Below are 12,361 nucleotides of genomic sequence, written 5' to 3'. Positions count from 1 at the left end.
TTCGCTTATTCTTATATGTGATAACGAAACGCTGAAATTTTTAACCTATACACAGAATATTGTACGTGTGGCGGGTGTATACACGTTATATGGGTATACATACGACTTTTGTTTGCATGGAAAATATGGTGTGAAAAGCTACCAGCTACAAATCTATATAATACACACTTCATCATTATATAGATAGACTGGTGGTATGAAGTGTGAACTTTATAACGAAACGAATTCAGACAGAGACAGTCATACGCAAAAAATCTATTATAATTCTCGAGGAGTGTTGGTTGAATGTTTGTTATTAAATATATTCAGCTTCAACTTATATTGAAAAAGCGGTTAGAATATGTTTGTATACGACCAATAATATCATGTTCACGATGAAAGAAAACAGTTTAGAGCTCATTCTAATAATACGTTTCTGTCATTTGTGCAATTCTCTCTTTCATTTTTTTTCTGTGGTGCTCAAAAATCGTTCTTTATGATTTAATTTATAGGGAAATATCAATTGAAACATATAAAGTGGTCGTAAATAACGTGGGCTCATGTGAATGTGATTTAATTCAATTGGCTGAATTTGAAACGCGTTTACAGTGATACGTTATTTTTAGGTCATTGTTTTGATGACTTTATATTGAAATGGATAATGTATGAGCTTGAGCATTTTATTTTTTTGTTCTGTTCATTATTATGAATCGACAGATTCATTGCTTCAGTAAATAATTGATGAGCATCGTCATGTGTTTATTTTGATGGTAATTTAATAACAAGGTGGAAAGTTAACAATGAGTGAGATAATTTCGGAAGTTCAAATATTTAACCACAAAATTTTTATTATTCTGAAAATGGTCATATTGTCAACTATAAATCTGTGATGTTAGCACCATAAATGTTCACTTTTCAATTCGACTTCTATTTTAATGGATGATTATTTTATGCTAATTCCGTGATCGAAAATTCTACCAACCTCATTACCATGATTAAAATCGAATTTTTCAACTCACATCAATGAGCATGGAAATTAAATCAAAATCGCAAAACAGAAGAAATGAATTCCATGAACTTCTGCTGTATTTTTACCTGGCCCAGGTGACCTGAAGATGGTTAAAACTTTGCCGAAAAGTTTTTAATCCGTTTGAACCAGCGAAAAGTGTGAAGCTGAAGGGTTCTATCAACGCGACGGATTTTTTCAGGTTTCTGAAAATTAGTTGATTGAACTATGAAATTTTGAAAACTGCCATGGGAATACGGATTCGAACACGAGTGGCCTGACCCTAATTTTCGAAAATTTTTCTAATATTCTTCTACAAATGTTCCACTTGCCGCTGGTATTGTATCCCGATTTACACAATCAAAAAGCAATTTCTTTCGATATTTCTAAGTGTAAGATTGAGATGCTAAATGTAAAGAGATTATTGACCTTGACACTGTACATGCAAGATTCTACTTGGCTCCCCGGTAGAACTTGAAAATGCAGCAACTTACAGCTAGATCCCGTTTTTGTTCCATTTATTTAAGATGTGGATGCACTGTACAACTCAACGGTGCCAATCGATAATGTATTTGACAAGCTAACAGTTTCGGTGAACTACATGATCAGGCTGTTCTGATATTATGTACCAACTGACATCTGTTACATTGCTTCATAGACAGATAAACAGATTTTTTTACAAAGATGAAGCAACTCCTCAACATTCCAAATAGGTCCTGAGAAGATATGCCCTGAACATAAGACTTTCTTCTGCGATAGCTGAACTATTGAGTGATGGATTACTTGAACATTTCTACAGAAAACAATAACTTGAATCAACATCAATTTGTCATGCAAATAATAATTTCATTGTTTAATGTACATTTCCAGTTTAGATCCGTTTCTGTCTCTCTCTCTTTCTACAATTCTTGAAAGTCGAAATAAGGTCATGGAAGCTTTACAAGTACAACAAAAACACTTTTCTCACATTAGCTTTTCAGTTATTGCGAAAGAAAATGACGTTAAATGGAATTTTCATATTATTTTTTTGCAAAGTATGATGTGTAGCCACTTAACCGAGTCATAAATAATAATTGCTGAAATTTTCCTCAATTTTCTATGACGACAAGCATACACTTTTTTACATATTGTAAAACCAAAAGCAAATGCGAAAAAATTGCGTTCTACTGTCGATTTCTCCAGAGAATGGTGTAGCACACACTTTCATTTCACACGTCGTTGTTCCATCTCAAACAATAAATCTCAATTTTATTTAAGTAATTTTCCATTTCAGCATAAATTTCACTCATCCTCCCGCAAAAGTAATGTGGATAACCGATATTAAGAGCTTATAGATATTCGCTTGTATCCATGCTTGTATCCCTCTCCCGACCAAAAGTCGACGAATAGATATATATATATATAGATATTGCAGAAGTTCGTTTTGCCATTATAAATGAAAAAATAAATCATTTGTAATTGAAAACTCTCTAAGTCCCCATTCACATTAGAGCCAGTTGGTACACACATTCAGCATAATTATTGTCAAAGGGATGTTACAGCAAATTTTAATTATCCGTTAACACACACAGATCCTGAGTGTAGAACATTTTCGTGACGGAAAATCGTCTCAACCACAAGGTTTCCATAATTATTCTTCACCTAAATGGATAAAGTATCACAGAAACACAGCCAAACTCGGAACAACTCACATTACAATCATCTATTACCAACCGAATGGTTTCTATCTGGTATGGCATCTATATCTCTATCTACGTTTACCGATATGGCGTATGCGAAATAAACTTTTATGGGTTACACATGACGAATGAGGTATGAACTAATATATTATGCTTCTGTGTTAGATTCGGTAAAACGGAAACTTCGTTAGAAAATAAGTTTTATTTTTGTTTTTGTTGTGAGGAACGCCAGTGAATTTGGCACGTGAAAAATGGTTTTATCTTTATTTGTGAATGAACAATGTGTTTTGTTTCAAGGAGACTTTGCATTGATTATTTCCAATTTGTTTGATTTTCCTTTCTCGTTCTCGTCTGAACTTTTCTTTCGATAATTGGCATTACTTACACTTCAATGGTCTGAAAGAGAAATGTAACTGTTCAGCGATTAATTCGCATTATGGAGTAGTTTTCCATGTAGTGTACCCTTTCCTCGGTGTTTGCGTAATGCAGTGTTTAGTCCTTGTGTAAAGCAAAGCGGAGCATGAACTTAATTTCGAAATTGCACAACTTCCTATTTACATTTAATAGCTGCAGCTAGGTTTGTGTAACGAAGAGATACATAAATTTCTTATATTTCGTTCGTCGTCGATCCAATTTTTTTTTCTTTTTTTTTTACTTTACCTAAACAAACTTTTAACTGAAAATATATGCATGGCTGAATGTCGAACATTTCCTATTCATTGCAGATGCATTAGTTAATGCATTCAAATATACAAGTACGAAATCACATTTTCTTTCAATAGCATTACGGGTCTTCGTCTAAAAGAAAACTTTTATTCATACTAAGGACCGGGTTGTACTCGGTAGTACACCGTAGAACGGTTCCAAGCTCTGACGGTTTCTACCATTTCATTTGTCTATTTTTGTTTTAAAATTAACAAATCAATAATTTAGGAAAGTGTAGATGTGTATAGGTGGATTTATTTGGGAGACATGACCTCTTTACGTTATATACCATGAAATACGAATACAACTTTGGAAATACTATATCTGCCGCAGGTTAGAAAATGTTTTACACTTAGCCACTCATATGTGCTCTCGTATTCTATGTTATAAATGTTGTACTATATAATTGGTATATGACAATACATATAGCTTGTTTTTGGTGAACCATGTGAGATCATATTTCTATGTTCTAATATCTTACGTCTCTCGCATGCTATTTTCGTTCATGGTTTCGTGTTCGATTTCGGTCACGTAATACAATTCAATGTTGGACGTTGAAGATTTACTCAGGATTTTCGAAATTTTATAAGTTTATCGACAAACGACAATTGAATCCTTTTTCTGTACAATATGAATAAACTGCATTCAGGAATTCAAAAAGTTCAATAAATAAGCTTCCTACATTCCATTAAATTTTCAAAAGAAAATACAACGCCCATTCATACCGAAAGGATTTGAAGTCAATTCTCCGTAATCGACTGACTTTCCAGTTTAATTTTACATAATCTGACACACATTTCTTTCAAAGGATTCGTTTGTATTTCAAAGTATTTATAACAATGGCTGGGGAAAGCTTGCAATTTGAAAACCGATTTCGAATTCCTTTCAGAAAATATAAATTATATTTCGCTGTATGCCTTTTGTGTACATTAATTTTAAATGTAACGATTGTTGAACCGGAGCGGTTATATTTTCTGCGTAACTATTCGTAAATAGTAAAACTGAAGGAATTCCGAGATCCGGATAAAAGGTTTTTCTAATGGAATCTTTTCACCAAAGTCCCTAGAGCTCACTCGAATTATGCATTATGTAACGAAGCCAAACGTTACAATATATTTTGTTTATTTATTGTTCGGATTAAAATAGAGAGCAAACCACAATGTATATATGTTTGTGAACTAACAAACGTGGAAAAATTATGTTCGTTCCAACCTCCATACGAGACTCTTACACAGCAAATAATACGTGAATAAAAAAAGGGGAACTGTTTTTTCTTCTTTCCTCTTTTCCACGTTTGAAAACTCTCTAATAAATTATTCATTGTGATGCTGCTTTTCCTATTGAATCCAAAAAGAAAAAACCGAACGAAATATAATACTGTAACGTTCCTCACACAATTCTTGGCAAATAAATTTTTCATAATACCAAAAAATCGACGTGGGAAATATACTTTCGCCTAAAAATTTGTGTGCAAAATGTAAGTTTAGTACAAATTGGAACGTACTAACAGTGGAAACAGATGACAAAACCAGTGTATAATAACGCTCAGTCGTATTATAATCGAAATGCTGTCTCGAACATAATGAAGGAAAGGTAAAATTTCCCAGATTTGTATTTCTCCTATAATCTCTCGGAGCTAATTTGTGGTTGGTGTGCTGTCTTGCAGACATTAAATGAAAATTTATAAATTTCCGAACAGACATAAAGGTCATGGGTTGAGTTGACTTCCATCTCTTTAACTAATATTCCGGGTAAAGATATCCCACGAAAATGTGGAAATCCTCAATTGAATTTTTAAGCAAAATGTTTTTCTTTCGACGATGTTTATTTTCCTAACACATAAAATGTACCGACGATAATTTTAAGGGAATAATCTTCTTATACAATAATTTTGTGTGCCTATGCAAAATCAAGTATAATCTGACAATGTTAGCAATACACCGGCACAGCGCCCGATGACTGTAGTAAATGTTGTGAGGAAAATTTATTTACGAAACATTTAACTTCGTATACCGTAAACAATGGTTACATTTTTCGGATCACCATACACCTTAAGATGTACCCAATTTTATATTTATATTTATATGAGAAAATTTTACATTTCTCACCATCCCCGCACACAAAAACACCATGTTTTATATTACGCAACACTAATTTCGCAAGTATAGGGGAAAGAAAGCGACGCTTTCACATGCATTCCTTGGCTGTTGTACTCTCTGGAGAATCATCCACACTCCACCTTTTTTTTAAAGATAATTTATGTTTTCTGGTTGTATTTACCCACTCGTTGTAGATTATTTAGAGGACAGAAAACAGGTCTCATGGATTTTTTAAAGCCCATTTTAATAATATTAAAACGTGCCGATATTACGTAAAATAATATTTGTGTGTTAGTCGGCGCACCGTCAAGACTATATAGGAAGTACGTACCCATTCATTTGCATACAAGAAAGAAAAACATTTCGGGAAGAAAAAATAAACGAATGAGAAAAGTTTACAAATTTATTACGAAGATCAATTAGCAAGTGTTTCAGTTTCTATCTGGAATATACGTAGTCGCTGATAGATTTATAACGAAAAAATATATAATTGACTTTGTTCTAATGTAAACAATTCGAACCAATTATTAGCAATTCTTATTACCATTATTAATAGCAAGAAAACGAAGAATTAAAAAAAAACTTCGTGAAACAAATGCAGATAGGGGAACATAAACTTTAACGCGATTAGTATCAAAGTCTACATCGTAATTTGTATTATTATGTTGAAGCGATTACAATTATATGACAGAACGGCAACCGATTTTCTATGTTAAAATAGTTAATTGGCGTTTTTGTTGGTCATGCGAATTGAGCGGGTTCGGTTTAATATTCACATTTTTAATTTTTTACTGGTTACGCTTGACTCGGCAATTACTTTAAAACTATTTTCGGATATTCTCAATAATTATTTTTAAAATATTTGCGCATGCAAATCACACAACTGATTGTTGTGTATGTACAAAAAATTTCGTTGATTGCTGAAAAATATTGAATTAACGAAACCAGTTTCAACTGCAAAAAGCTTTAGACATGTTGATAAAATTGAATTTTTTTTTTGTTCGCTAAACATAACATTGCTTTATGCATTGTATTTTGAACACTGTGTGTCTAGCAATGACGACATCACCGGTATATTACAATTTCAATATTTGGATTTTTTTTTTGTTGGAATGATCATCATTCACATACACTTTCCTAATATGGTTGTCGTTTTTTTTTGCGACAGACAATTCGTTTAGCCTATCATTTTTTTCGGAACATTTATATCAGTCACCTGCCAATAACTTTGAGAAACGTGCACATGTCACTTTCGGAGTAGTGTGTGGCAAATTTATATCCCAAAATGTTAAAGTGAAGTATGTGGCAGGAGTTATATATTTTCCACAGCCACAAATGGACGAAACCGAACTCCATGGACATAAAACAAAAAGCTTACTCCCAATTGTATTATATTCACATTACGGCTCTCGCACACGTCATAGTTAAATGTACGAGGAATGGAAATTTCCTTGGAAATAGCGCTCACAAGTAAATCATTTTACTGATGAATGGAAGATGTAAAGTTTTAATGTCTGCCACAAGAAATACGAAACGAAAATTTTCTAATTATAGACCAAAGAATAGATGGGACGGCTATTGTATGTGTATAGATACGTGTGGAAAACAGCCATCGTTATGAGTTATTTCGTTGAGAGAAGAAAAATAAAGGCGAGCGTATGATACAAAACCTAATCTCTAATGTACATAAAATCGCCCCGATTCCTAAACCATTTGAACAACTATAAACGAACAAAAGGACAAACCACTTGAATGTAACCTTTTTTCTTTTTATTTTTCGTCCAGGCATACGCAGAGCGCATGACTACTATGACTGACATTGTAATAAGGCAAACAATTTCGAATTTTGTCGAGACTATAATCATACAGTCGGGAAACATATTGTCGCTATTGATTTTAGATTATGCATGGAGCCCAAAAAACAATTTTGAATTTTATTTAAAAAAAAACGAAACGAAATCACACAATAATTTATAATCATCTAACTCGGCTTATCTCTCGGAAATAATGGAAATTATTTTATTTTGCCTACGTCTCAGACACGAAATTGTTTGATCCGCTGAATAAACTAAATGGCAATTGTTTACTCGGTAATGAGATAATTGTGTTTCGTACTAGTTTTTTTTTTGTGTGCGAAAAGGAATCTGAAATTCCATAACAGTTTAAAATGTGAGTTAAGCGAGTAACATTCAGTTGAAATTATTATACAAAACAATACGGCATTCAAGACAGATACACACATTGATATATATCAAATTTACGTTGAGTTGTACCTGTAGAATCGGAATCATGCAAAATACCGTAATACTGCTCAGTCTTATCTCCTTGAACACGGATAAGTAACTTCAGACAAACAAACAAATAATACTTTTTCCGACAAAAATGCTAAACAGTTCAAATATGACATAGACGCTAAGTTCCCATTCAATGGAAAATTCTCAGGCAAATTAAAATTTCATCATTTTACACATTCATAATAAGTATTATGATTTTAACGACTAACACAGTTCAGTTAGCAAGTTCTGAATACAAGCAATGACGGAAAACATAAATTTAGCCGAGAGACAAATATTTGAAGTTTGAGCAGAAAACATTAGGTCTTTATAGATTTTTAATGAATATTTTCTTGAATATTTAACGATAAATTTTACAGATTCTGCGTACAATCGTCACCCAAATGTGTAAACTAATTTCATACGGAGATGTGTTAATGAACATTTAACGTAAACAATGATACAATGAAGGTACTGAACTCAATCGATAAACTGGGAACCAGATACATAAATTTAAGGAATCGTCGTCGTTTAGCCCGACTAACCATTTCTCTGGTGGAAACATAATATCGAATCCACAAAGACTCTCGATCATCAAACGTACTACTCAATTAAATAATATTACACATTGTTATTGGCATCCAATACGAAATCTTGAAACGTCTCGCGTGTCTTTTCATTATTATATAGTTTCTTCACCACACCCCAACCATCCACCTTTGTCATGGTTGCAACTATCATGCCATGTGCAATTTTCCCGACAATATTGCATTAGTTAATTCGATAGCTTCAATGTTGTTGGAAAATGTGTACGAAATGTAAAATGTTGGGTGGCGTTTTTTTTTTCTTCTGTTTGTTCAGTGCAGACAATGACACAGAAAACACATTTTATTGTACTACAATGTACATGTATCTAGCTTGCAATTTTCCTTTAAAGGTATAACATATTTTCGGAAGTTGTGTCTTCTATTTCTATACATAATAAATGCCAACAAGACATGATACATAAAACGCTTTGAAGTACTTGCATGAAGAACATGCTTAAGTGGTTTATTTAAATTTTTTTCTAGGCTAGGCAAACTATTCCACTTATTTTTATATATTTTTTTAGTTCATACATTGTGGCATGTATTCCAGTGATGTGAAATTATATCACTGGAAGACAGTGTGCAACGTTATGAATTGAATATCGTTATGTGTTCATACACATGTTACTGTAGCTAAAGTAAATCAATAAAGTTTTTTTTGGAATGAAAACTCACTTATCCCCGAATGGTTATGAATGTAAACCCAAAGGTTTATGTAGAGTGCAGATAAAACATGTAGCGACATATTGTGATAAGACTTTTTATGAAAGAGACACGGCACACATACACCTTTCGAATTTCATAGCATACAATGTAAACTAAGAGTATGATGAGGTGGTATAAACTTTCCAGGCTGCTTCTGCAATCGATAAGGCCTGCAACGAAATTCTTTGTTTTACGTAAATTTGTAGGAGCTGCTTTTGGCCGGGGTTTTATGAGTTGCTCGTACAATATGGGATGGGATTCGGGTTATATTCCATGCCCAAAATGTTCAAGTTACTAATTTGAATCTGTACTTGAGCTCCGTGAATAAGTCTACTGATTGTAGTCGAAAGCTTGGATAAATAAAACAAAAAAATCAAATCGCTTCGAACCATTTACCACCTCAAACATTAAACTATAGAGCTATTGTAGCATAAAACAGTATTTCTTTTAAATTCTGTAAAATTCTATATTCTCTAGCGCTACGAGTGATTCCAACTTGATCTGCAAACCGGAACTATTTTTTTTCGATTACGAGATCCCTTAAATTTAGTTGTCAAATATTAAACAAACACCATTGGTCATCTGTTATCGACAACAATGACAAAATTAAGCAAAGTTCTGTGATATTGTATTGTTTTATATAGCGAAATGAATGTTCAAACAAATGAAGTAAAAGATTTTGTATTGAACATTAGCCGACAGTTTAGACAAACAAAAGAAATAGATTTGATAAAGATATTCCGATACCATTTCACCGCGCGAAATTGTAAGATTTATATAATTTTTGGTCGAATTCCTAGGAGTATCAAAAATACTAAATTTAGGAACATGCTAAAGTGAAAGACAGCGAAATTGCAACTCTATACAGTAGCCATTACGGCCTATTTCAAGGTAAGATCGAGGTGAATAAAATTTGACTAAAAAAAATTAGCAAACTAGAATCGAACCATCATATCGAATCCATCAAACAAGATTTATGAAATGAATACATCAACAACCCACCCTGACACCAGCAATGCTTAATTGAATATTTAAAACATTTGGCATGATTTCAAAAAATGACTGACTCGAAAACGGTTACAAGCCACTATTTAGCTGACAAAATAATGTCCAAATGCAACTATTTCATTACTGGGCGGACAAGTGGATGACTTCATATTACCATTTTTAAAAAGAAACAATTTCGTACATATTGTTAACTCTGTGGTAACGTTTAATAAATACAATGTTATGCATTAGCAATGTGTTGAAGTGCTCATTGAAATTCTGTTCAGCACAGAGATTTTTATTTTCTTGAATAAATTTTTGTTTTTCGACAGTGTGCGAATTCATACATCAAAGGAATGTCAGTACATTTACATTACGTAACACATTTAGATGAATGCAAATATATTCTTTCCGAATCAATTGGACTCAAAGAACATCTAGACCGACTGGTAGTTAGCATCGAAAATCTTATGATCTAGATTTGCACAAGTTACGTACATAAATAGAAATTCCTCTGTGTATGGATATGGCTATAAATGTTGAAGTTACTTCATCTTTTCAAGAAATAAAATAAAAAAAAAAGGATATGCCCTACGGTTTTGCACAATTTCTCTGAAGCAAATAATTTTTTATTTAACAAAATATATAAACTTAGTCGAGAGCTGCTGCTGTGTGCACAATGGGCAAAATGTATTATATATTATAGTTGAATCAAACGACTGGGCTAACGTAGAGAAATGGAATAAATAGAACTTTGATTAAAGTTTGAAGATAGTATTTTATTTATGATGCCATTGGCAAACTGAGAAAAAAGAAGGAATAAAATTCGTAATAATAGAAGACGAAACAGAAGTTGGACTTCAGGATATCTCCCAAAAGGTTTAAACAAATCATAAGAACACGAAAATAGAACAATGGCAAAATTATCAACATTTTAAGAGACAGACTCGGCAAAAAAAAACAACCTCATAGGGAAAGCATTAAAAAGTGAAAGATTTATAAAATGGAAAAGTTTCTTCAGATGGAAGACGACGGGAAATGGAATAGAATTGAGTTCAACAGAAGAAAAAAAAAAACTTATAGAAAATGTTAGAAGTCCATCATTTCTATACAAACTGTATATTTATGACATTGGGATCGCTTCACTGATATATTCGATGTCAATTGACAAGAGATAGAATAGAAATGTTGCTAACTTGTGCCTGTTAAAAGCGAGATAAGCGAGACATAAGGATTTTACTTGGGTAATGTAACTGACGGAAACACATTATATTCGGACGAGTTTTTGTTTTGTTTTATTTTTGTGTTAGTAATGGAATGTCCACAGTTTTATCATTTTTTTTGTTTCGTTTAATATAAAAGATTTAACACCTCCACATCTGGATGAATGGCATAAAAAGTTACCGTATTCATTACGGAAAATGTTTAATTTGAAAAAAATGTTCACCGGAAACATTGAAAAGTATTCTGTTAAGCGTAAAAAGTTAATTAAATAAATTTTTAATTTGTGTAAATATCGAAAGAGATATAACAACGAAAAGCGAACATAAAACTTGCAAAATTGAATCAAAATATTTTCTCTTCAAACTTTTCGCTTCCACACTTTTGTTTGAAATTGTTCGAAAAACAACAAACGAATAAAGACGTAAAATAAATCAAGATAAAGAAATCGCACGTTTAATTGTTATAACACACACACACACTTTTTCTATTTATTTTTGTTTGCTGACAAATTGAAATTGTTTCTGTTTCTATTCACGCGAAATATGTTGAATGGAATACACAAATAAAAGTAAGTTACCTGCCTAAGCCAGTCTTTGAAACAACAACACAACAACAGAAATCCATGTAAAAACAATCGTAATGTGAGTTACGATTTATGTTTCAAAATTAATACCTATAAAAAAGAATTACATTCAAGTGCATTCATCACATATGAGTAATCATAATAACAATAATATAAACATTGCGTGTATGTAATTCACACCATTTTTTTCACTCTCAATTTTCAATTACTTTTTTTTAATGTCTTCATTTCATTTGGAAAATACGTTTGTCTTGCAAACTTTGTAATCATACTTAAAGTAAAAACTTGTTTTCAAGTAAGACTACCGAATGAGCAAATAAAATTGATGTATGTAAAACCATTGAAATCAAAGAATTGGGGATTCGAATAAAAGTGGTAGCAGCAAATGATATACAGAACAATATTACAAAAAAAAATTTACTTCGGAACACATTTAAGAAATTATTTAACTTTAACCTTAAATTTAAAATATCAATTTGAAGAAAAGTCGGAAAAGTCTTGAACGATTTGGAAAATTCGGAAAATCTAACTGCG

General features: G+C 32.2%; 1 protein-coding gene across 2 annotated transcripts in view; it reads right to left on the bottom strand.

The window, feature by feature from the left end:
• LOC119082316 (cAMP-dependent protein kinase catalytic subunit 1) overlaps positions 1 to 12,361 on the bottom strand; it is a 69,780-nt gene that overhangs the window by 46,892 nt on the left and 10,527 nt on the right. The window lies entirely within an intron of this gene.

This window comes from Bradysia coprophila, unplaced genomic scaffold (genome assembly GCF_014529535.1).
Source record: "Bradysia coprophila strain Holo2 unplaced genomic scaffold, BU_Bcop_v1 contig_415, whole genome shotgun sequence".
Taxonomy (NCBI): domain Eukaryota; kingdom Metazoa; phylum Arthropoda; class Insecta; order Diptera; family Sciaridae; genus Bradysia; species Bradysia coprophila.
The sequence above is the reverse complement of the archived record's forward strand: the minus strand, read 5'-3'. Positions and strand labels throughout refer to the sequence as shown.